This window comes from Thamnophis sirtalis, unplaced genomic scaffold (genome assembly GCF_051295495.1).
Source record: "Thamnophis sirtalis isolate CommonGarterSnake01/CBP01778 unplaced genomic scaffold, rThaSir2_p1.2 scaffold_11, whole genome shotgun sequence".
NCBI classification, from domain to species: Eukaryota; Metazoa; Chordata; class Lepidosauria; order Squamata; family Natricidae; genus Thamnophis; species Thamnophis sirtalis.
The window spans coordinates 64,778,031-64,799,274 of NW_028261391.1; the positions used below are offsets into that span (position 1 = coordinate 64,778,031).

General features: G+C 38.4%; 1 protein-coding gene across 4 annotated transcripts in view; it reads right to left on the reverse strand.

Annotated features, from left to right (window-relative positions):
* Positions 1–21,244, reverse strand: part of CTBP2 (C-terminal binding protein 2) — a 278,022-nt gene that overhangs the window by 177,826 nt on the left and 78,952 nt on the right. For 2 of the 4 annotated variants that reach the window (XM_087725960.1, XM_087725963.1), the window contains exon 2: positions 2,276–2,374. The exons of 1 other annotated variant lie outside the window; for it this stretch is intronic. The gene's annotated coding sequence lies outside the window, so the exon portion shown is untranslated. Of the gene's footprint in view, positions 1–2,275; positions 2,375–11,215; positions 11,235–21,244 lie in introns of those variants that run through there. One more of the 4 variants, XM_087725961.1, reaches the window with a different exon arrangement.

A 21,244-nucleotide genomic window follows, 5' to 3' on the forward strand; every position in this document is an offset into this window, starting at 1 on the left:
TCCATCCTTCCGAGGTGGGTAAAATGAGGACCCAGATTGTTGGGGGCAATATGCTGACTCTCTGTAAACCGCTTAGAGAGGGCTGAAAGCCCTATGAAGCGGTATATAAGTCTACTGCTATTGCTATTGCTATAAATCGGACCTCGCAAGGGTTGCCCGCATCCCTCCTGAGCTTCGATTTTGCTGGCAAAGGCACCACGGGCCAGTCCTTCGCTATTTCCAGGACAGCCCCACACGCCGTATCTAAGCACCCTGTGGGCTGAATTGACATCCCTGCCTTAACCATTGCATTCAATTGGGTCTCAAGGAGATCTTTATGTTAAATAGTAAAATGACTATTAAAAAGAGCACCATCTTAGCTACTTGGATTAGCAAATACCTTAATTTAGGTGAACCCACTGAGAACGCCCTTTCTCTTGTTCTGTCAAGTAGAGTTGGTATATATATATATATATATGTATGTATGTATGTATGTATGTATGTATGTATGTATGTATTTTATCTGTGCTGATAAATAAATAAAGGGAGACTAGTATAGATCTATTTCAAGCTATTTAGCTCTCATCAGCTAGCCATACCCTTACTGGGATTGGAACCTGTGCTGTATTGCATCTTAGGCAGATGTGTTAACCATTAGGCCACAGAGTTCCTCTCCTTATCAGCTGAGCCAGGGAGAAAGGTATATATTTATATATTTAAGTTCCTCCCATATTTGGGCATACCAGGGGTTGTGACTTTAAATATATACTTTTCTCCCTGGCTCAGCTGATAAGGAGAGGAACTCTGTGGCCTAATGGTTAACACATCTGCCTAAGATGCAATACAGCACAGGTTCCAATCCCAGTAAGGGTATGGCTAGCTGATGAGAGCTAAATAGCTTGAAATAGATCTATACTAGTCTCCCTTTATTTATTTATCAGCACAAATACAACACAAATGTAACAAAGGCAACAGTAAAAATATTGGGTTTCTGTCTGGCTGGTCTCTTTATGACGAGCCGATGGACAGAGAATGGAAGCAGTGAACTTCCTCCCATATTTGGGCATACCAGGGATTGTGACTTTAAATATATACCTTTTTCCCTGGCTCAGCTGATAAGGAGAGGAACTCTGTGGCCTAATGGTTAACACATCTGCCTAAGATGCAATACAGCACAGGTTCCAATCCCAGTATTTTCTCCTCCAGATCCTTAAAACAGAAGCAGGATAATAAGGACAGAAACCGCAAATTTAGATCATTGTGGCTTTTAAATAATTGCTCACATTTCAGACAATGCTCAGAAACAAAGTGTGCCTACTAGCAATTCTTATGCTGCATTTAATACAGGGGTTTTTTTTGTTTCCAAGGACCCTTCCATGAAAGCTCTAAGTAGAGAGCATTTTAGCGATCCGGTTTAAGCATAATTTGATAGATAATTACTTGGCAGCAAAACTGGTAGCTCTAATTGAGTTAAGCACTTTGCTCAAACCAGATCAATGTATTTTCTGTAATGAAGGATATTACCCTCTCTAGGACCATCATCACTGTCATCAGTTTCAAAATGAAAGGACAATGTCCTGATCAAATGGGAAACAAAAAGCGAATAAAAACAGAAATGCCATATTTAAACATAGGGCAACTTCGTACTTGGCAAATTGCAATTCCTAAAGCAATACAAGAACAGAACACCGTTTCTAGCTTAAGCAAGAGAATTCCAAATAGATATAAGAAACTATAGCATGAAATGTATAGCCTCCTACTTCTTTCCATAAAACAATGCAAAGTGGCATCAGAAGAGCTGCAGTAATTTCATCAACTACATGTTGGTACTCTGCTGAGTCACGAGAAATATTTGTATTTGTATTTGTATTTGATTATTTGTATGCCGCCCTTCTCCGGGAGGACTCAGGGCGGCGAACAATTCAAGGGGGGAAAAAAGGGGGAACATAAAAGACAAAATACAAATAATAAAAGTAGGCAACAGTTGCACAACCATACATGTCAAGAGGGGAGAGAACTCATCACCCCCAGGTCTGCCGGCAAAGCCAGGTTTTGACGGCTTTTCGGAAGGCCTGGAGAGAGGTGAAGGTCCGAATCCCTGCGGGGAGTTCATTCCAAAGGGCCGGAGCTGCCACAGAGAAGGCCCTCCCCCGGGTAATAGCCAGGTGGCATTGGCTGGTAGATGGCACCCGGAGGTGAAGTAAATATGGAGGCTGAGTCACAAGAAATATGAATGGGAACCAGATTGCGGAAAACGTCAGTACAATATTAGAATTTCATACAATTCCTACCTTACCAGAAAAACGAAGAGTATAAGCAACGCCAGCAAGTCATTTCAATAGAGTTGTCACATCACCAGGACCAAATTTCACGGGATAATTTGAATCTGTATTGCCTATAAAATTAAAAAAATAAATAAAAATCCATTCATTGTGTCAATCAATACACCTGCTTTCATACTGAGACAAAATCAGAGATGCATTAAAGGATGGTTTTGATTCAAACCTAATCAATTGAAATGACTAATCAGGAAGATTAATTTAGTGGAATCTTCATTTCTATTAAAAATGCGTATCTTGCAGATTGTGTAACCTATGCATTTTTCATTACTCAGAGATGTAGATTTACCATTTAAAGAAATCATTTAGTCAGGTTTCTAAAACTAATTTTCATTAAAAATGAATGCCCTTTTTTGTATTAATTACATACTCTGGTCAATAGAACTGGAAAGCTAAAACAACAAAAGGACTGAGATTGAAAACTGGACTACTTTCATGAGTCAACCACATTTGGTGTGGTATTTTAAGTCAGAGCAGTTCATCCTCAGCTACAGAGCATACTCGGTGACTTTGGACCAGTCACTCTCCGCCCAACGTATCTCACAGGGTGTATTGTGGGGAAAATTGAAGGAGCAAGGTGTATTGTGTATGATCCCCGCTTTGATTTATTTGTAACTACTGTAACGCGCTCTACATGGGGCTGCCCTTGAAGAGTGTTCGAAGACTTCAGCTTGTCCAGAATGCACGAGCGATTGTGGATGCACCTCGGTACACCCACGTTACACCTATCCTCCGCGAGCTGCACTGGCTGCCCATTGGTCTCCGGACACACTTCAAGGTGTTAGTCGTTACTTTTAAAGCCCTACATGGTATCGGGTACTTGAGAGATCGCGTCCTGCCAGTTACCTCCTAAAGACCTATTAGATCCCACAGACTAGGCCTCCTCCGAATTCCATCTGCCGGCCAATGTCGGCTGGCGACTCCTCGGGGGAGGGCCTTCTCTGTGGCTGCTCCGGCCCTCTGGAATGATCTCCCCGTGGAGATCCGGACCCTTACTATCCTTCCAGCCTTCTGCAAAGTAGTTAAGACCTGGCTGTTCCGGCAGGCCTGGGGCTGTTGAACTATCGAGCCCCATTCGAGGTTACGGCTGTTGCAAAATTTTAAATTGTTGTTTTGGTTTTATTTTTTTGTATCCCCTCCCTTTTTTATTGTTAGCCGCCCTGACTCTCTCGGGAATAGGGCAGCATACAAACTCAACAAAATGAAATGAAATGAATAAAAAGTAGGGAGGGAGAAAATCAGAGAATAATTTTAAAAAGGTTTACCCTGAGCTCCTGCCGGAAAAGCAGGATGCAAGTTCAACACAATAACAAATAAAAGTATATAAATAGTTCCAGTGACTTCCATCAGCTCACCAGTGAGTGTTTTCTTGAAACATCAGTAGCAAAGACACTTTCTGAACAGAATCTTTTCTGAACCTTTCCCCTGAAACAGATTACAACTGATGTTATAGAAGGATCGCTGGTGAATGCTGATGTCTTAGGATGCTCCTCTTCCTCAGGAGTTAAGGAATGTCCTTGATACTGAATATTGACAATACTGCCAAGAAAACAGGCTGGAGAAAGAGCTTGTTTCATTTGTCTATTTCTCCTTTCAAGGCTACTCTTAGTTCCTTCCAAACATCACCAACATCAGAGAAAAAAAATAGCTCTTACTTTGCACTTCATTCAAAGTCACAGAAATAGGCTTTGGGACAATTATCAAGGGTTCTCTGTTTCTTATAGCCACACATTGAGAATTCTGCTTCTGATAGATCTATCAGCTGTCATCAGAATAGACTTAACTCTTTACAAAAGTCCAATAAACCACAATAATCCATTTTACTGGTTCCTCTGCAGGTTAACATTTCCCCGTTTTCTTCACGGACATTTTTTCCACTGAGTCAGGTGAAACTGTAGGAAGTGGAACTTGATCTATTTCACCGGGAGAAAATGCTTATTACTGTAATTTTTAAATAATCCTGCATTTATTATGCATTCACTGGTTAACTTAATTCTCCTCTTATATATGCCAAAGAAACATCAAGTCACCTCTTTAAAAAAAAGAGAACTGTGAAGTAACATTAATAGTAGGTTATTTATTGCTGGGGGGGGGGGGACTTTGTCAACTGTCAAAACACACTTAAAGCACCAAAAGGATCTCTTGCACTAGAAACTCCCATTCTTTTGTCCTCTTGTATGAAATGGATGTTAAATATCACTATGTGACAATTTATGAAAGGTCTATACCAGACATGCTTCATGGGTGCCAATACTTTAATATGATAATTCCACTTTGTCATTTGATCTTCTCTCTCCTTTTTAAGGGTTTACTGTGTACCGTTTTATCATAAATCCATCACTGCCACGAACTGAAGTTAAGTCAGTATGGCTCGTGAGTAACTCGCTTACACCAAACAAGGTAAAAATTGTAAAAGTATACAATATACACCTGTTCCAGGTCTTGCATTTCTTGGCTTCTTTCCAATGCACGAAAAAAAATACAGTAGTTTTAGTATTTTTAATCTTCGACAGATTAAATCCACTAGATTAAACAACCTGGAAGAAGCAAGGGTTTAATTTGGATAGCTTCATCAGTTGCCTCTCACAATCTGTGGCGGCTCCGGCCCTTTGGAACGAACTCCCCGCGGAGATTCGGACCCTCACCTCTCTCCAGGCCTTCCGAAAAGCCGTTAAAACCTGGCTGTGTCGGCAGGCCTGGGGTCGATGAGTTCCCTTCCCGTCTCCAATCGTGTGGCTGTTGATTGTTTTTAAATGCCCTGTACTTTTGTAGTTTTTTGTGTTTTTCCCTTCCCCTCCTTGGGTTTGTGCGCCGCCCTGAGTCCCTCCGGGAATAGGGCGGCATATAAATAAAATGAAACTCAAACTCAAACTCAATCCATTTTGGAATTGAGTTCAAAAGCACATCCCATTTCTTGAATATACATATTTTTTTATTCTTTTGTGTCTCTTCCCCTTTCTCTTTTATTTCCATCATATCTGATGAAGACGTAGGAAAAATCTGGAAATCCCCGTATGATTTTGTAAACTTAAGGAGACTTAAGCAAAGAATATCTTTCAGGTGTGTTCTGGATTTGTTTCTTAAGGGCATTAGGATATCTGTTTATTAAACTGAAAATAGCTACTGCAAGCAATACAAGCAGTAAGATAGAAGCTTCTCTCCCAAGTGAGAGAAATCAAATCTGTAAATATATCCAAATGTTGCCATTCATTTATATTAGTCAAAGAGAGCCAGTTTGATGTAGTAGATAAGGCATCAGCTGGAAACAGATGAGACCATGAGTTCAAGTCTTGCCTTCAATGCAAAAAACCAGCTGGGTAACCTTGTGCCAATCACTTTGCATCAGCCGTAGGAAGAAAGATGTAGCAAACCATTCTGAAATTTTTGCAAAGAAAATGCATGGTTCTGTCTAGGAACTCACCAGCAGATGCAACAACTTTCTCAATTTTGGAGTTTCTCACACTGCACCACACTCTCTGAAAGCATTTCGCATTGTGTGCACACAATGACACTGTCTTTCAGTCACTGCTGCTAAACATGGTAAATTTTCTTAAGTAAGAGGTAATCTAGGCATAGACGGAAGTCTGTGCGCGTGTAATATCCCTCTTCAGTTTGAATCTTCAGTTTGAATCCCAAGTAACAAGCAAAGTAGACTTAAATAACTGAGATGCTGGAGGGATAATACAATTAGAAATCTATGCCTACCTTACATTTAAAATTCAATTTGTTTCCTGAGTGCTACATCATTTTTGTAATCAACTGTATCAAACTAATATGACTTGAGTTTTAATAAAACTGCCTTTTCACTAAGCATATTGATTTTTATTTTAAGTCGCCTACAGTTACGTATGTGAAATGAGCAGCTAGATACATTGATTTAAATAAAATAAAATATTGAAAAAAATCCGGGCAAAGTCAGACATTTAAAAAAAAACCTATTTAAATTCTGTAAGGTGTATGCAATTTTTTTAAAAAAAGGATTCTCTTGCATTTTAGTAAATGAACGAAGAAACTGTATGTTTGTCTAAAATAACATAGCAACCTGACTTTGCTAGCAAGCTGAAGTCAAGGTATAATTCTCAAGGATTTTGCATTTTAGATGTTCATATGTAATTTGAGATGGGAAAGTGGGAACCTATCAGTAGCCTGTGTTCATGGAACCATCAATCCAGCAGGCAAAATATCCAATGAACTTGTCATTATTTTAAAAATGAAACAAATAAAAAGTGCCTCACTTATTAAGTAATTAGTTCCGCCTGAGTGATGCTACTATCTCAAAACAACCAGAACATTCACCTGCAGTTGGAGCACTGCAGAAAATAAATGGATTCAAGATAAAAATTGGCAAACCTTAAAATGTTTTAATAAAGGAGCCCAGTGGATAGCATAAAAGAAATTTAGGAAAGATTTAATCTCCCAGAAAACTCAGGATAAGCAAGAATTCTCCTAAAAACCGTCCTTTGTCACCCAGTTTGAAAAACTGATGTTTTAACATTCAAAACCTGGAACGCTGGTTCACTTGATAACCAAATAAGCATTCTAGAATAAAGCAAACCGCATGATTGACAGATTACTGGGCTGTGAGAGTTCCATTGCCTTTGTACGTATTTCACTCATGCTTCATTTATTGTAGATTTGAAACATCTTGCTTACTGACAAAGTAAATCAGGATGGGGGCACATTTCTTTCTTTGAATATGAATGAGGCAAGGATTAGGAAACAATTGTTGGCATTATATAAATTCATTAAAGACAGCCTACTGGAGGCTAGTCAATTTCAACAGGCGGAAAAGGGAAGTATATTAAATCATGGCAACTTTCTGATTTCTTCAGGTTTCACTAATCAGCTATGGGGGCTGGTGTTCCACTGACAATTTCTAAGACACACAAACACACATAGGCACACACACAGAGAGAGCCAAAAGACGTGGGTGCAAATTTGCCTCCATGATACAATAAAATTTAAGAAATGAAAACGGAGGAGTTTTTAGTTTAAGAGCAATCGAAGGGGCAACTTAATTTAAAAATAATTTTAACTGTTTAACTTATCAAAGCAGCAGCTTTTTCCCTGCATGAGGGGTTCTAACTCATTCACGTGGGATCCCGAAAAAGGTGGGAGCAAAGGGGTTAATAAAATTCAAGGCTGAAAATTGGAAATGAGATTAAATGAGACATCTCAGCCGTGAGTTTGAAGAACGCCACAAAGCCAAAAATGTCTCCTTTAATGCTATTTTCTATTTCTAGAATGCATTTTAATAACCTCTTTGTATATGCTACAATGATTTTAGCAAGGTCCGTTTTAAGCAGATTTTCCACGCTGGGAAGCAACACGGGTTAAAATAATTGCCTCCTGGACGTCATACACGAAACCCTCGGTGTAAGCCTGAAATCAGATAATAAAACCATACAATTTGAGAAAGTATCCACGGAGAAAGTGACTTTCTTGACAAACATCCAAGGGCTGCAACGTACAACAGTCTCTTCCACATCAGCCACGCACACGTCGAAGCTCTGCCTTGCCAACTGGAAGACTAAAGAAAACAGAAATGCTTTTTGCCTGATGTGGAATTTCCTGATCAAATGTCACTGGGCAGAGAATTTTTTTGCTTTGGGGCAAAACTGTCAAAGGCTCTGGCACCTGCCATTCCCAATCTGGACTTGGAGAACAGTTAATGCAAACCATTAGCTAAAAGGACATGGCACAAAATTGAAAGCGAGGATGTGCTACAGGCTACCAGAATAAGCCAACATTTGGAAACAGTTACAGGTAGTCCTTGAGTTATGACTACAATTGAGCCCAAAATTTATGTTGCTAAATGAAACATTGGTTAAGTGAGTTTCTTACGACCCTTCTTGGCACAGTTGTTAAGTGAACCCCTCAGAAGTGGGTTCCTTCCGGTTCGCACCAGTTCGGTAGAACCGGTTCGTCAAATCTACCGAACCGGTTAGAAGAGGTTCCACCAGAAAGCAGGCCACACCTACAGAAGAGGTTCCAAAAAATTTTGAAACCCACCACGGACACGCGCACACACACACACACACACACACACACACACACACACACAGAGACAGACAGACAGACAGACAGACTCACACAGAGAAAGAAAAAGAAAGGAAGAAAGAAATAAAGAAATAAAGAAAAAAGAAAAAAAGAAAGAAAAAGTGAGAGATGAAAGAAAAAAAGGAAAAAGGGACAGAGAGACAAAAGGGGAGAGAGAGACAAAGAGAGAGACAGAGAGAGAGAGAAAACACATGGCCAGCAAGCCACTCCCACCAGGTCACATGGCCGGCAAGCCACTCCCACAAAGGAGGCCACACCCACAGAGTAGGTTCGAAAAAATGTTGAAACCCGCCACTGGTATGCAGGAGAAATCTGTCAAATATGAAGTATGAACACGACTTGGAAACTTTATGGGAAAGGTGAACACAATTGGGTATCTATAGTAATATATTTACAAAGCTCACTCTGGCAATTAACCAGTGACTATACATAACAAATGGCTTTTGAAATAAGCAAAACCAACCAATAACATAAACATCCTTCCTTTCCTGTTAATTGCATTCTCTGCAGCTGGTTATCTGCTTTGATTTGTCTGTTCAAGCACAAAGTATAGTTAAAAAGCCACTCCGCACTTAAAAATATTTATTGTTTTGACAGGACAATCTGGAGTTTTCTCCCAATCTAAGACAAGAGCTTTGTTGCATTGCATCATTTACAGCTTTGTCATGTATGTGTTACCCAACAACACACAGAGAAACTACATTCAGACAGAGAAATGGGCAGACACCTGTATTCACAATCAATTTGTCAACTTCATTTCGCAAGAATAGAAGCAAAACGTGGAAACAAAAATATGCTGCTCGCAGAAAAGCTGGAGGACGTGATGGGTGTGTGTGTGTGATCAATTTTAGTTCCCTTACTTCCTTTCTTTTAGAGAGATTTAATGGCAGTGATGGGCGCACATAAGCATGGATTAGATTTAGTTCTCCTGTTTTATTTTTGCTCCTTTATGATAATCCTTTGTGTCTCTAAAAACCGCATCCTTTCTCCCCTCTCTCTCCCCGCCAGTGAGCTGTGAGTGCCTTTGACATGGCATTTTAACTGAGCTAAATAGTTCTGCGGAGGTCAGGCTGGTTATTGTAAGAGGCACTTGTTCCTCTGTCCATATATGCTATATCTTTTTTTCCTCCTGTTTTGTTAAAAAAAACATGTAAGAAATGTTATGACACTGTTTAAACCTAGATAAAAATATAGACGTTAGATCAGTAGAGCATTAATGTTTTAGCTAGAGTAGAAAAATGATTATCTAATCTAGCATTATCTGATCTAGTATTTCTGCTATGCCCAATTAGACAGTTTTAGAAATGTCAGTAGTGGCCTTTTATTTTATCAATTCACTATCTGAAGCAATCTATATCCGGAGATATTAGGGCTTTCTATTTCAGGGGTAGGCAGCCCGTGGCATGCCCTCTATTTTTAAACTAAAAATCATCAATAGAACTCTTCTATTATTTATCAGCTTTTCAAATGGATATCCAGTCTCTAATTTTATACATCGCATTGAGCTATCACAGCTTAACAACTTAAATGACTGAATAGACAATCTCTTCGCTTCAATTGGTACATTTCCCTCTTCTTGTTTTTCAATTTCAGCTTTTAAACGTCCTTGCCTTTTTCCTATTTTTGTATCTATACAAAAGATTTAAAGTAAAACTTGATGCAAGCAGAACATTCGGAGGACTCCAAAATGCTTTATTATTATTATTTTTCTGACGAATCTAGTCATTTGGGGAAACATTCTAAGGAAGTAATCTTTTGAGAAGCAATTTGTGCTGCTTCAGAGATGGTCCAGCTGAGAAACAGCCCTGCTTCATTCACTACATAATGTAATATTTTAAACTATTTATAGTTTGGGCAACTGATTTTCAATAATAACCATTATCAGAACAGCCATGTAAGAATGTATCAAGAAAAACAGACTCCAGAATAGATGATTTCATTCAAACCCAATTGGAGGTTATATTTTATCTTTTAAGCCCAATGTTAAAGAAATATCTGCTCGAGCGATATTGGGTGTACCTAGATACACCCATGTTACACCTATCCTCCGCGAGCTACACTGGTTCCCCATTGGTTTCCGGACGCCCTTCAAGGTGCTAGTCGTTACTTTTAAAGCCCTACATGGTTTAGGACCTGGCTACCTGAGAGACCGCCTCCTGCCATTCAACTCCCAACGACCAATAAGATCACACAGATTGGGCCTCCTCTGGGTGCCGTCGGCCGGTCAATGTGGGTTGGCGGGTCCCCGGGGGAGGGCCTTCTCTGTAGCTGCTCCGGCCCTATGGAACGATCTACCCGTAGAAATCCGGACCCTCAGCACTCTTCCGGCCTTCCGTAAAGCCACTAAGACCTGGCTGTTCCGGCAGGCCTGGGACTGTTGATTAGTATCCAGCCCCACTCCAACTGTATGCATGTTGCTGAAATTTTTAATACTTGTATCCTTATTTTAAATTTTTTAATATATGTTTCTTGTCCTGTCTGTAAGCCGCCCAGAGTCCCAAGGGAGTGGGCGGCATACAAATGTTAATAAATCTAAATCTTGGATCTCAAATCAAGACACGCACAGACACACACTTACAAACATAAGCGCACATGCACCCACATCCTCCAACTCAAAATCCTTTATCTAGAAAAAAGAAAAAAGCAAATTTCACACTGGTGAATCCATCAACTTGTTACAAGTAATAGCTAAGGAGCATAGGTACTGTGATAAGAGTGCTCACAACATTTTAATGATTGGTTAATCAAGGATTCTTACACATACACACACACTCTCTCTCTCTCTCACTCACGATAAGATGAGCAAAGCACTTAGGGAAAATGAATTGTTAGCTCACCAAATACTTCTAGATGTCAGCTACACTTCTTAATACCACTTAATGAAGAGCTCTCAGCAACTGTCATATATGCCAGAAATTGGTTCAATGAAACATTGTCCCTTTGCTTCCGTTTTTACAACTTCTTATTCCTTAAAGCCAAAAGCACAACCTTGCTGTACACGAATTTCAAAAATGAAACATCAGGAAATATATATATATATATATATCCAGCAACAGTATCAAGACTTTCTCTTGACAAAACAAGATTTCTGTTCTGGCCTGTCTGTAGTCAACAACACAAGTGCTCAGCCACCACCCACAATCCAAACAAATATCTGATACATTATTTGAACACCGGAGCCAATGCCCAAGAGTAAAGTATTTTTTAACAAAATTCCCGACTGAAATCAGGAGGACATCTGTTTTCAGATTCCCTTTCCGGGGGGGGGGGGGGGGGGGAACGGCGACCCTATTTTTCTCAAGTGAAAAACTTTTGAATTTGTCTCTTTTAAATTTCTTTGTTATTCTAACTCCATTTCCCCAACTTACCATTTTAGAGTGGAGAGGGTGACCAGCCCAAGGCCATGCCAGAGCAAAGGTGGGTTCCTACCAGTTCGCACCTATTCGATAGAACCGGTTCGTCAAATCTACGGGAAGAGGTTCCACCAGTGGACCCGGAAAGCAGGCCACACCTACAGAAGAGGTTCCAAATTTTTTTGAAACCCACCACTGGTGGGTGTGTAATGTCCCGCAGTTATCTACGCATTAATAATGATCTAGTAATATTTCCTTATACATTTTAGGGACCTTTCCTTACATAATTGGTGTTTTCTTTCATACTTTTGGATTTCTAATTTCTGTTTCCGTTAATTGTCAATTGCTAAAACCAATCCCACATGAAAAAGTATTCAAAGCCTTCTTGATTTTAATTGTCAATTTATTTATTGCTGCACATTGTAATATTTATTCATTTACATATCTCTGTTTTTCCACTGTTGTGCAAACACAATTCCAGCAGCTGCTAACATGTGTAAAATTAAATATATATTATAATCCCTTTCAAATAGCCAACAAAATATTTCTAGTTTTAATTCCATATCTTGCTTTACAATTGCTTCTAGCCACTAACTTCTGAATAGCTACTTGGACCGACCTAAGTACTAATTCATAATTTCATATCCAGTCACATAGGCGGCAAGCCACTCCCATCCGGTCACACGGGCAGCAAGCCACTCCCATCCGATCACATAGGTGACAAACCACTCCCACAAAGGAGGCCACACCCACAGAGTAGGTTCCAACAATTTTTGAAACCCACCACTGTTTAGAGTCATGGCCATTGGGAACATGTTAACAAAACTGATCTTTCCTGGGGAGGCACAGCAGCCATCTGCAACTAATGTACCATTTCAAGATAAGGTACAAATGATTTAAGGGAGGGGTCTCCAACTCGTGGGACGCGCACTGACACTGGTCTGCAGCACTTACCTTCCCTACCAGTTCGCAAATGGGAGCACGCAGAGCTGCCCCTTCTGTGCATGCGCTTTCGCTAAAAAATGTTTGTAAATGGGATGCCATATAGCTGGGGCAGGTGAACGGAGCCACCGTGATTTCCTCTACCAGTTCGGGCGAGCCAGTCTGAACCAGCAGAATACCACCTCTGGTCTGCCGTCCACCAAGTAACAGGTGTGCAAGCAAGCAAAGCACCATCCACACAGAAATGGGATCCAGGCAGGACATGAAATCACACACCTCCAGTCCATAGAAAAACTATCGTCAAAGCAGTAGCAATAGCAGTTAGACTTATATACCGCTTCATAGGGCTTTCAGCCCCCTCTAAGCGGTTTACAGAGTCAGCATATTGCCCCCAACAACAATCCGGGTCCTCATTTTACCCACCTCGGAAGGATGGGAGGCTGAGTCAACCCTGAGCCGGTGAGATTTGAACAGCCGAACTACAGAACTGCAGTCAGCTGAAGCAGCCTACAGTGCTGCATTTAACCACTGCGCCACCTCGGCTCTCAACCGGTATCTGGTCCCCCAAAAGTTGCAGGCCACTGGTTTTAGATGTTCCCGGACAGTGGCATACCTAGGCGCATGCCAAATCTGAATCTGTGTTTCAAATCTAATCTTGGTCCAAGATTTAGATTTTAACTTTATCAATATCTTCTCAAAATCATCTTTGGTTTTTATTTTATTTTTCATTTGCTATCTATTGCAGAAGTTATAAACCATGCCTCTGTTCATAGAAAGGCATTGCTGGATACAGCTCATCATATTTTAAATAAACTGCACAATTACGATCAGGAACCTGACCAAATTCTATCTACAATGAAGAAAAGTTTCTAATACACCAGAATGAAAAACTTCTATCATATCATATCATATCATATCATAATATAATACTTGAAACCCCTCTCTGAGGGAGATGGACTGTTTAAAAATATGATCGATAAATAAATAAATAGATTGCAAACAACAACTTTGGTAACCTATGTCCAAAAGCAAACTAAGTTTTAATCAAAAGAAGGAAATGCAAAGCTTGATGTAGCATGAAATATCTCCAGAGACCTGTTTAGTGAAATTAACTAGTAGTTTAATAGAAAAAAAAAAGGCTGATATACGAGAGTACTTCAATTTCTTCATAGAAATTAACATTTCAATCCTGTTTTTATCTAAAAGTCATTAAGCTGTGCAACATGAATTATTGGAACTGTAGCAGAGAATTAACTCTATTCATCAAGGAAGTCCAAACAGTTTAGAAGTGCATCTGTAATGAAAAAATAGCTTCACATTTCTATCTCTTCTCATTAAAGTAAACCAGTTTTCCCTCTCACAGTATATAAAACTGTCTTCTCTTCGTGTAATTTATATTACCATAAGCACACTCACATTCTAAACTATTACACGCCTCCAATTAATTTTTGCAGCTTTTGCCTGAAAATTTAATGAGATAGTAGGGTAGGAACCTGCTGACTCCCCATTATGTGTGTAGTATTTCCAGTATTAATTTTGGCCGTACTAAAATCATCTGATAACATGTTTAATGGGAGCTTTGCACAATTGTGGAAGTAGTTAAAGAAGTAGGTAAACCTATTCCAACATTTGCTCCTTTTTTTTAAAAAAAAAGAGGTAAATAATTATTAGAATAAAATTACAACAGTAGCTCCTTATTAAGCATTTAGAAGATTACGATTCTCACGCTTCAAGTGTAATTCCTGCGAGAGATTTTTCAGTAGTATCTTATTCGCCTTTTAAGCACATTTAGTCATAGAATTCCTAGAAGAACATTCAAATTGATTTACAATGTTAAAAATATATTCAAGACTTAAGAAGACAGGCATCTTTTAACAACTTTATTTGAGAGTACCCAACATAGAGAAATCAGTTTATTTATTAACATGTAGGGTTTGTGCGGATTTAAAAACAGATTACTTTGGAAAGAAAATTGAATGATGGATGATTGCATGACAACATAACATAAATAAAAAGTAACGGATTCATAAATGTTTATTTATACCAAACAGTATCTAGGGAATGTTTGTGAAAAGGTTAATTTTGATGTCCATAATATCCTTTCAAGTGCTGTTCTTATTATCCTCAGTTTTCAAATTTCAAAAAGGAACCAAGACATTCGATAGCATCCTTGAACTTACAGATATAATGCAGATAGAGGAACACTGGCAGCCCAAGGGCATTCATGAAAATAAAGATGATGCTAGAAGCGAGATGATTTTTTAAAAACAATACATTGGAAACACAAGTGGAACCATAGGTCTAGTAATCACCAAGGGAAGAATCTATTATTGCCCTGGATATCACGTTGGAGTGGAAGACAGCAGAGCAATCCTCAACAGAAACAAAAAAATTATATTGCATGTCGAAATGGCACACAATCAGAACTTTAAATTATTCAGCCTACCACTGCAAGCATCATTCAAACAAATCAATCATCTGAATCAAAACATCTCCTCAATAATTCAGTCAGAGTAAGAAACAATAACATCGGGAAGCTGTTTTAGAAATCTTGATTAATACATTTTGCTCATTTATTTTAAGATAAGGAGGTCACTAAAACTGAAATGAATGCTATTGCTGTCATACGAGAAGCTGTCACAGAGCGTTTCACAAGCTGTAGTGAAAGGATATGTACCTTGTTAATCAGTAATCTGTATCTAATCCATCGGCATTCACAATGCAATCTACAGGCCTCCTGGGAATTACTGATATAATAATTTATCTGAACAAAATTAAATGAAAATCAGAATATGCTCAGCATCATGCAAGTTTTATAACTTGGAAATTAATTCAAAAAGAAAAGCTAGAAAAGAACAACAAAGCCTTATCAACCATTTTCCAAAATAGCTTTTTAGCAATATTTTCAAACTTGAAGACTTAGGAAATTTGCAACTACTTGCTTCAGTATTTGTCTCCATCTGCCCTATACTTGCATTTTTCCTTCTTTGATGAACAGGTAGTCCTTAACTTATGATCCCAAATGAGTCCAAAAATTCTGTGCTAAGTGAGACATTTGTCAAATGAGTTTTACTCCATTTTACACAGTTGTTAAGTGAATTACTACAGATGTTAAGTTAGTAACACATTGGTTTCCCTAATGACTTGGTCAGAAGGTTGCAAAAGAAGATTACACGACCCCCGGACACCGTAACCGTCATAAATATGAATGAGATGCCGAGTGTTTGAATTTTGATCACATGACCTTGGGGATACTGAAATGGTCACAAAGTGAAAAATTGTAATAAGTCACTTTTTTCATTGTCGTCGTAGCTTCGAACAGTGACCAAATTAACGGTTGTAAGTTGAGGACTACCTGTATACGTTTTTAAATGGATTCTGTAGGAAGCATTTTCAGGCATTACCGTCCAAATACTAGATAGAAACATTTCCACAATGGCTTTCCCTGTTGGAACCCTGGCTTAAAAGCAGGAGATATCTACTGCAGGACCACATTTAACCTTACTACAATTACCTCAGTGATGAAGCTCATTGAGTTAAATGATACTTATTCTCAGACTAGCAAGTAAGGCAATTTTCCAAACCAGATGCCCTCTGGATGCATTGGGACTTTGACATTTAAAATTCCCAGCTGATAAAGTGATGACGCCCCCTTTATTAACAAATAAAATAATATTTTAATGGTAACCCCAAATACAATTATTAGGGAACAAGCCCTAACAATCAGTCGGGTCGTTCCAAATAAATGGAATACCAAAAACAGCAAATGGAAGGTTTTGTTAAAATAAGTTGTAAGCAACAATTTTATAGCAATAGCAATAGCAGTTAGACTTATGTACCGCTTCATAGGGCTTTCAGCCCTCTCTAAGCGGTTTAGAGAGTCAGCATATCGCCCCCACAGTCTGGGTCCTCATTTCACCCACCTCGGAAGGATGGAAGGCTGAGTCAACCTTGAGCCGGTGAGATTTGAACCGCCGAACTGCAGATAGCAGTCAGCTGAAGTGGTTGCAGTACTGCACTCTAACCACTGCGCCACCTCGGCCCCTTATAAACAGTAATTTGAGAAAGTCCCATTTTAATAAATGCTTTTGCAGTAAGCAAAGTATACACTCTTAAGACCAGCCAATTACATTCACATAACCAAATTTAATTTCTAAAAAGGTGTGTGTCCTTTTCATGCCTGAGATGTCATTATTGGGTACATTTTGCTTGTATAAAAACACCAATTGCGAAAACATGACAAAATTTTGCAGATATTGATTTTGTTACCATGAGTGTCAAATTCAAGCATTTTTTCCCTAATCAGTATTTGGGAGACTTCAATTTAACTGTGATTGCAACTTCACAGGAATTCACAGACACAAAAATTGGATTATAGGCATGAATAATTTGTCACCAATGGGTAGACATTTCAGTTCCCCAAGAAAATCAATCCCCATTTGCCCCTTCAATGTTTTCTTCAAAAGAAATTTGTACAATGTAAAATCTCATAATCTGCTTTATCACAAAGCATGACTATGTAAATCGTGGATTTCAGTTATAGCAGCAATTGTAATCCCACAGCCCAGTCCTGGAGCTGTAGTAAATAAACATCTTTTTACTGATTGTACAGTAGCTCTCATCAATACAGGACAACAAATATTTCTATCACTGTTTTCTTTTCTTTGTATTCCTTTTTTAATTTTTAACATTTGAATAGAACTTTCAATTCTGCTAATTGCTCTTCTGGGCTCATCAGATCAGATTACTAAATTCATAATATTTAGATATTGCAACACCTGACCTCAATAGGACACATGAAGTATATTTTATATTAAAAAGATATAGATTTCTTGAATTGCTCATCATTTGCCTTACTCACTATGCCAATGAGCAAATCAAAAATCTGCATTTAAATTGAATGTTTTGATGTATAAAAAGTGGGTAGCCTCAGGGTAAAGAGATATCATTTTCCATCTTCTATACAAAATTAGATTTGAAATCTAATCAAGGATTTTAAAAATGTACTGGACATTTCAACTTGTCATTTTATCACCCAGTTTTACAGTCAAAATGCAGATTCCTTTTTCCTACAGATTATTTATAGGGAGGAACATTAATTAATAAAAATAGTGTGATATTTCAGCATTCTGTATCAAACTAATCTTTTTAAAAAAATTGCATTTATACAAGTTTTGCAAATCATCCGGGCTCATAATTCCAGCCATTATTCAGAGAGAAATTTCATTAGCATATGTTGTAACAAATCTGCATTTTTAAATTTGTCATAATGTGCAGTGACCAATTCAGTGACCTGAACCTAATAAGCTTTCATCTGAAATGCCCTTATCACATGGGTTCTTCTAACCTTTATACCTTTTACAGACTAAATAAAGATGCCACATGTACTCTCAGCTACTGACCAGACCAAAGAACAAAAGGGAGCAATTTGTGCATCACTGACATTGTAGTTGTATTTTTAGAATACAATGCTAGTCAATCAAAATGTCATAATTCAGTAAGATGTATTTAAGCATTATGCAAAACTATGGGACTGGAAGGAAATGGTATCTAACATCTAAGTTTTAAAATAGATTTGGGAAAATATCAAACCCTGTCTTATGTTTTAAGGAAACTGCATAATTTGTTTTGGCAATCCACCATTTAAAAGTTTGCTTATTGGGTTAAAAAAAAAAGTTAGTGTAGCAAGCAAAGAGCCTAGAATTTACCACCAAACTTGGCTCATAATTTCAACTACTGTCTTCTAGGCTCAGACATATTAAACATTGCATGGGATTGGACTATCTGAGGGACTCAGTGGTGGGTTTCAAAAATTGTTCGGACCTACTCTGTGGGTGTGGCCTCCTTTGTGGGAGAGGCTTGCCACCCATGTGACCGGATGGTAGTGGCTTGCCGCCCATGTGACCAGTTATGAAGATGCCGACGACACTTGTCAGAACCACCTTAAATCACCTCACACACAGCACTGGCATGCATAAGAATATGATGTAAACTTGTTTTTTAAAATGCATCTTTGGTTTGCGTTAAAACAACTTCAACACACGCAATGTTCTGATTGCGCCACAAACACAGTAGTCATCCTTACCTTTCACAGAGGCACTGAGTTTTATAAATATGAGCATGATAGTGTAAAATAATCATATCTAAGGACCAGTGGTGGGTTTCAAAAAATTTCGGAACCTCTTCTGTAGGTGTGGCCTGCTTTCCGGGTCCACTGGTGGAATCTCTTCTAACCGGTTCAGTAGATTTGACGAACTGGTTCTACCGAATAGATGCGAACTGATTGGAACCTACCTCTGGACTGTCTCTTCCCAATTACATCAACCTTCTTCTTAGATCTCACAAAAAAGTCATGCCGCAGACATCATTGTTGAAGGACCTACATCTGGTGACTCCCAGGAGATGTTCCTTCTCTGTTGTGCCCACTTTCCAGAACACACTTCCCTATGAAATTAGATTGGCCCCACCCCTTCTGATTTTTCATATGCTGCCAGATCTGGGGTTCCCAGGAAACTGAAAATTGTTCAGATCGCTCCATTGTTGAAAGGGGCATTTTTATCCCCCCTTCAATCAAAGTTGGCATATTTGTTTTTAAAAAAATTTATCAGTGATTTTTTTTTATTTGTATCTGTTTTTATTGTCTGTTTTAATTATTATTGTATCCCTCCCAAAGGTGTGAAGCAGAATTTTTAACCCCTTATACCAAAATCCAGCCTAAACAGAAGCAATATATTAGCAAAACTGTTACACCCAAAATGTTGTATATACAAGGAATCCACGTTGCAATGAAGATTTCCTGTCACGTGTGCATAGATGTATACTCCAGATTAGAATATAAAAAGATAATTATTAAGTTGAAACCTAGGTATTATAATCAAATTCTGATTTGGAATATCAATGAAAATTGGACTTTAAGCCAACTTCATAGAAGTGTCTTAAACCCTATGGGTAAATTGAGTGCAATATAGTGGTTCTATACCAGTTTAAATGTTACTTCAGATAATCTCAGACACTCTCTGTCAATTTGTATTAAGCACACCTATGTAAAACACCTGAATAAGCTTAGTACACATCCAGGCTTGACCAGACTATCCCAATTTTAAGATGCTATCTGGACTTCCCAGCTATTTTTTAAAACAGTTGGGCAGTAGAGATCTACATTGAAGGCGCATAGTTTTAGCTGTCTATCAGCAGAATAGCAGTTAGACTTATATACCGCTTCATAGGGCTTTCAGCCCTCTCTAAGCGGTTTACAGAGTCAGCATATCGCCCCCACAGTCTGGGTCCTCATTTCACCCACCTCGGAAGGATGGAAGGCTGAGTCAACCCTGAGCCGGTAAGATTTGAACCGCCGAACTGCAGCTAACAGTCAGCTGAAGTGGCTGCAGTACTGCACTCTAACCACTGGGCCACCTCAGCTCTAAGAAGCTAGCAAGCTTAGCTAGACAAAATGGGTGTAATTTTAAATGTTTAAATTTATGCTCTCCCTTTGCCTAAGATATGGCTGTCAATCACTGAATTCACAAAACTACACCTTATTGAATTGAGTATCTGGCTAGGGATAAAGATATCTTTAATATTTTGTCACATGCAAAAGCCTTGGAATAATAAACGCTATGCTAAAATAAGACATGTTTTAAAATAGGGAAATGCTTTATTGGAAATATTATGGGGAAATGAGAAGAGAATGTTATTATGGCATTTTCATCATATTGATTTATTAACGATCAAACTACAATAATGCAATTTATGTCCCAATATTATCTGATGCTCTGCATTTCTAATTAATTGGAAAACTGCCATATGATTTCAAAAATTCGCAACTAAATTGCATATAACCTAAGATTAAAATCCTGAACATTTATTTAGCAATGATTTAAACATGAAAAGAATGCTTCTGAATGGTTCCTTAGTGAACAAACTTAAGTAACTCAGGAGAATACACAATTAAAAAGTATTGTTAGTGGAGTGACATGCGCATACTTTAATTTATAGTTTTTCTTGTACACCTAACATTAACACTGCAACAAAATAGTCTGATGAAAACAAAGTACAATTTATCATCTGCTAAATTTGTCATCTGCTATAAATATGAGAAAACACAGAAGAAACTTTGAAAAATAAAGACATTTATTATGCCATAAAGTATTGTGAATTTGGTTGGGAGGGCAGAGTAAACTACAAGGCAGAGAAGAATGAAATTAAAAAGTATATAGTACAATTGTCTTTTTGAAAATGGCTTATAAGACACAGACGTTCTTGAATTTGTGAGGCAATTAATCATGTTAGCACAAAAAGACAATTGTCTCTGCTGAATTTCCAAGATATAAACCTTATTTCCTAATACCTGAATTGAGGATACAGCTGTTTTAAGAAGGGTTATTCTCAACAAATTAATGCCCACAGTTCGACTTTTCCACATTTCATTTGTCTCTGGTCAGGTTACTTACTATTTGCCACTGAACCAAGATGAGAAAGCATGTCAATGTGCTGGCATAGAAGTTGTGTTGATTTGTACATGCAGTTCACTCAAATCCAGTGCAAATCAACATAAGAGAATGTTTTTTTTTA